The following is a 5,577-nucleotide window of genomic DNA, read 5'->3' as shown; positions in this document are numbered from 1 at the left end:
GGTTCTTTGTGCGTCTTCAGCCTGCTCCTCATCCTTCTTTGTTGGTCTGTGTCCTGCTCTTCCCCTCTCTCTGCTGCTTTTATCTCCACCTCCGTCAGGCTCCCTGTCCTCCTCTGGCCATCCTGTTCCCTGCCTCGTGCCTTCTCACTACACGCACACACGCCCCCCCCCGCCCCCGTCCAGCCGGATGCTGCTCTTCTCTCCTCCTACTGTCCTGTGCCCTGCTCGTCACCTTTGGTGGCCTCCCCCTCTGCCCAGCAGCCCGTCGCTCCAGGAGCCAGGCGACGGACGGTCCGTTCCCTGCCAAACCGGGACAAGCGCGTGCCGTGGCTTAGCCTCAGCTGGCAACTCTGCACCAGGGAGCTGCTTGCTCGCTCCACCCTCAGTGGGCTGGGGGAGAGAGCTGGAAGGGTAAAAGTGAGAAAAATCATGGGTTGAGATCAAGACGGTTTAATAGGTAAAGCAAAAGCTGTGCGTGGAAGCAAAGCAAGGAATTAATTCGCTCCTCCTTTTCGGCGGGCAGGTGTTGAGCTGTTTCTGGGAAAGCAGGGCTCTGTCATGTGTAACGGTTAGTTAGGAAGAGAAATGCCGTAGCCCCCAAGGACTCCCCCTTCTTCCCACAGTTGGAACCCGCAGTTCGGTACGGGCGTGTAGTGCACGAGCGAGCTAGGCTACGTGCCTAGGAAGCCTCATCTCGTAAGAGCTGTAAGACACCCCCGTGTTCTCTTCAGGTGGAGGTCGGCCTAGAGTCTGGAGCTGCAGAAGAGGCAGGGAGGAGAGGAGGGGAAAGAAGCATGTGAACGGCTAAATTGTGCCAGCAGCGCTGAGAGCGAGAGTCGCGGTGAGTCCTGGGCCAGTGGGGCCCCGTTGCCTCTCTTGTGCGTCCTGGGCCCTCCCTGTCTCTCCCCCGGCCCCCTCTCTTTCCTTACCTGCTGTAAAAATTTTTTTTTTTCTTTTGGGCCCCCCCCCGCACCTTCTTTCTCCGTCTCGCTCTGAGTGGCTCCCTGCCTCCCCGTCTTTTCAGTCCTCCCTCTCTCTGTCCTGTAGCCTGTGGCTACTTGTTCTTTCTCCGCCTCTCTCTGCCTGGCTCTGGCTCCGTTTTTATTTTTTTACTCCTCCTGCTCTGTCCTGTAGCCTGTCGGTATTTTTGTCTTTCTCTGGCTCTCTCGGTCTGACTCCCTGTGTTACCGAAAAACGCGGTAAAATCGGAAACAACTCCTCAAGACCAATTTAGTATTAAAGAGCAGGCATTCTTTATTCACGGCGCCGGATGCACGGGGGATCGCTCCTCCTGGCGTGCGTACCTCACGCACCTTTCCCGTTCAATTTGTAGATCAAAATTTTACGTATTCATACGTATTCATTATTGTCCTGTCTGCTGATCGGTACAAACTTGCTCGTTCCGTATGTAAATCGCTGCGCAGGCTCGGTGGTGGTCCGTGAGTCGGTGGTCGCGATCTCCCCCTGCCAGAATTGCCTTTTACCTTCTTGGCTGTTAATCTTGGCAGTCTTGGCTAGTTCTCTCAGTCCGCTCCACGAAACCGCGTTTTGTCGTCCTTTTCTGACAGAAGCACGTTGTCTGTTGTTCTGCTGACGTTAACGATCGCCTAGGGACTAAAATGCAGATCGACAGGTGCGCTGATTCGTACGCTCCATGTTCCCGTAATGGAACACCGTCTCTGGTTGGCTGATTTCATCGCTTTGGTTACACCTGTTCCTGTTGTTCAGTTTCTTCTTTTTTGGCTTTGTGTGATTCTCTCTGTGATTCTGTTTTTCTCTGCCTCGCTTTTCCCAGCTCCCCGTCCCTCACTTGGAATGCCCGTTGTCCTTCACCAGCTCACTCTCCCTTGGTTGCCATCCCCGTTTCTGAATTCCTCCTGCTTTGCCACGTAGCCCGTGACTTTTTTCTTAATCTCTCTCTGTCTGCCTCAACGCTCCCCCCGCGCTTTTTCATTCGTCTGCTCTGCTCTGCACCCTGCTACTGTTCTTGCCTTTCTGAGTTCTTCTCTGTCGAGCTCCCTTTCCCTATTTGTGGATTCCTGTTCTTCCTGCAGCCACCGCTGTTCCCTGTGACCTCCGTCTCTCTCTGTCCAGCTCCCTGTCCCTAGGTTTTAATCCCTGCCTCTGCCCGCTGTAGCCCGTCTAGGTTTTTCTCTCGGCCTCTCTCTCTGTCCGGCTCCCTCTCTCTGTGTTCTAATTCCACGTTCTCTGTCACGTAGACCCGTGCTATTTGTTTGTCCTCATCTCTCTCTGTCCAGCTCCTTGCTGCGATGTTTTATTTCTTCCCTCTCTGTCTGTCTTTGTAGCCCGTTGCCGTTGTTGGTTTGTTTTTTTTTTTTTCCCACTTGTTTCTTCATGTGTCTCTGTCTGCCTCCCAGTGCCTGATCTTTAATTCCTCCTTCCCTGTAGGCCGCTGTTCCTTTTTTCCATTCTACATTGTGTTCTCTTTGGTCTGCTGTTCTTATTCATCGATTCCCTCCTCGCCGCCCTGTGGCTTGTCCCCATTTATTGTTGCCTCTCTCTCCCTCTCTCTGGCTTCTTGCCCCTGTTTTTAAAATTCCTCCCTCTCTTCTCTCTTCCCTGTTGGCCGTGTGATCTTCAGCCTTTCTCCACCTCTTTCTGCCCAGCTCTCTGCGTCTATTCATTAATTCTTCCCTCTCTGCCCTGTAGCCTGTAGCTTCTGTCCTTTCTCCATCTTGCTGTCTCTGGCTTCCCCGTGACCCTCTTTTAGAATTGTTTCTCTCTTCTCTCTGTACGCATTGCGATTCCTTTTGCTCTCCATCTCCCTTTGTTTTGGTGGTTTTTTTGTTGTTTTTCTGGCTCCCTGTCCCTAATTGTTAATTCTCTGCCTTCTCATGCTCTGTACCACGTAGCCCCATGGTTTGTTTTGTGGTGTTCCCTCCCCGGCCCCTTCCCTCCGTCGCTGGCCGTCTCGGCTCCCTGTCCCCGTGGCTTCATTCTTCCCTTTCTGCCCTGTTCTTGTCGCTTATCTTGTCTGTCTCCATCTCGCTCGGTCCAGCTTCCTGCCCCTGTTCTTCTTTCCTCCCTCGCTGTCGTGCTGCCTGCCCCAGGTTCTTTGTGCGTCTCCAGCCTGCTCCTCATCCTTCTTTGTTGGTCTGTGTCCTGCTCTTCCCCTCTCTCTGCTGCTTTTATCTCCACCTCCGTCAGGCTCCCTGTCCTCCTCTGGCCGTCCTGTTCCCTGCCTCGTGCCTTCTCACTACACGCACACACGCCCCCCCCGCCCCCGTCCAGCCGGATGCTGCTCTTCTCTCCTCCTACTGTCCTGTGCCCTGCTCGTCACCTTTGGTGGCCTCCCCCTCTGCCCAGCAGCCCGTCGCTCCAGGAGCCAGGCGACGGACGGTCCGTTCCCTGCCAAACCGGGACAAGCGCGTGCCGTGGCTTAGCCTCAGCTGGCAACTCTGCACCAGGGAGCTGCTTGCTCGCTCCACCCTCAGTGGGCTGGGGGAGAGAGCTGGAAGGGTAAAAGTGAGAAAAATCATGGGTTGAGATCAAGACGGTTTAATAGGTAAAGCAAAAGCTGTGCATGGAAGCAAAGCAAGGAATTAATTCGCTCCTCCTTTTCGGCGGGCAGGTGTTGAGCTGTTTCTGGGAAAGCAGGGCTCTGTCATGTGTAACGGTTAGTTAGGAAGAGAAATGCCGTAGCCCCCAAGGACTCCCCCTTCTTCCCACAGTTGGAACCCGCAGTTCGGTACGGGCGTGTAGTGCACGAGCGAGCTAGGCTACGTGCCTAGGAAGCCTCATCTCGTAAGAGCTGTAAGACACCCCCGTGTTCTCTTCAGGTGGAGGTCGGCCTAGAGTCTGGAGCTGCAGAAGAGGCAGGGAGGAGAGGAGGGGAAAGAAGCATGTGAACGGCTAAATTGTGCCAGCAGCGCTGAGAGCGAGAGTCGCGGTGAGTCCTGGGCCAGTGGGGCCCCGTTGCCTCTCTTGTACGTCCTGGGCCCTCCCTGTCTCTCCCCCGGCCCCCTCTCTTTCCTTACCTGCTGCAAAATTATTTTTTTTTTGCGCCCCCCCCGCACCTTCTTTCTCCGTCTCGCTCTGAGTGGCTCCCTGCCTCCCCGTCTTTTCAGTCCTCCCTCTCTCTGTCCTGTAGCCTGTGGCTACTTGTTCTTTCTCTGCCTCTCTCTGCCTGGCTCTGGCTCCGTTTTTATTTTTTTACTCCTCCTGCTCTGTCCTGTAGCCTGTCGGTATTTTTGTCTTTCTCTGGCTCTCTCGGTCTGACTCCCTGTGTTACCGAAAAACGCGGTAAAATCGGAAACAACTCCTCAAGACCAATTTAGTATTAAAGAGCAGGCATTCTTTATTCACGGCGCCGGATGCACGGGGGATCGCTCCTCCTGGCGTGCGTACCTCACGCACCTTTCCCGTTCAATTTGTAGATCAAAATTTTACGTATTCATACGTATTCATTATTGTCCTGTCTGCTGATCGGTACAAACTTGCTCGTTCCGTATGTAAATCGCTGCGCAGGCTCGGTGGTGGTCCGTGAGTCGGTGGTCGCGATCTCCCCCTGCCAGAATTGCCTTTTACCTTCTTGGCTGTTAATCTTGGCAGTCTTGGCTAGTTCTCTCAGTCCGCTCCACGAAACCGCGTTTTGTCGTCCTTTTCTGACAGAAGCACGTTGTCTGTTGTTCTGCTGACGTTAACGATCGCCTAGGGACTAAAATGCAGATCGACAGGTGCGCTGATTCGTACGCTCCATGTTCCCGTAATGGAACACCGTCTCTGGTTGGCTGATTTCATCGCTTTGGTTACACCTGTTCCTGTTGTTCAGTTTCTTCTTTTTTGGCTTTGTGTGATTCTCTCTGTGATTCTGTTTTTCTCTGCCTCGCTTTTCCCAGCTCCCCGTCCCTCACTTGGAATGCCCGTTGTCCTTCACCAGCTCACTCTCCCTTGGTTGCCATCCCCGTTTCTGAATTCCTCCTGCTTTGCCACGTAGCCCGTGACTTTTTTCTTAATCTCTCTCTGTCTGCCTCAACGCTCCCCCCGCGCTTTTTCATTCGTCTGCTCTGCTCTGCACCCTGCTACTGTTCTTGCCTTTCTGAGTTCTTCTCTGTCGAGCTCCCTTTCCCTATTTGTGGATTCCTGTTCTTCCTGCAGCCACCGCTGTTCCCTGTGACCTCCGTCTCTCTCTGTCCAGCTCCCTGTCCCTAGGTTTTAATCCCTGCCTCTGCCCGCTGTAGCCCGTCTAGGTTTTTCTCTCGGCCTCTCTCTCTGTCCGGCTCCCTCTCTCTGTGTTCTAATTCCACGTTCTCTGTCACGTAGACCCGTGCTATTTGTTTGTCCTCATCTCTCTCTGTCCAGCTCCTTGCTGCGATGTTTTATTTCTTCCCTCTCTGTCTGTCTTTGTAGCCCGTTGCCGTTGTTGGTTTGTTTTTTTTTTTTTTCCCACTTGTTTCTTCATGTGTCTCTGTCTGCCTCCCAGTGCCTGATCTTTAATTCCTCCTTCCCTGTAGGCCGCTGTTCCTTTTTTCCATTCTACATTGTGTTCTCTTTGGTCTGCTGTTCTTATTCATCGATTCCCTCCTCGCCGCCCTGTGGCTTGTCCCCATTTATTGT

This window comes from Phalacrocorax aristotelis, unplaced genomic scaffold, assembly GCF_949628215.1.
Source record: "Phalacrocorax aristotelis unplaced genomic scaffold, bGulAri2.1 scaffold_105, whole genome shotgun sequence".
In the NCBI taxonomy this organism is placed as follows: domain Eukaryota; kingdom Metazoa; phylum Chordata; class Aves; order Suliformes; family Phalacrocoracidae; genus Phalacrocorax; species Phalacrocorax aristotelis.
The sequence above is the reverse complement of the archived record's forward strand: the minus strand, read 5'-3'. Positions refer to the sequence as shown.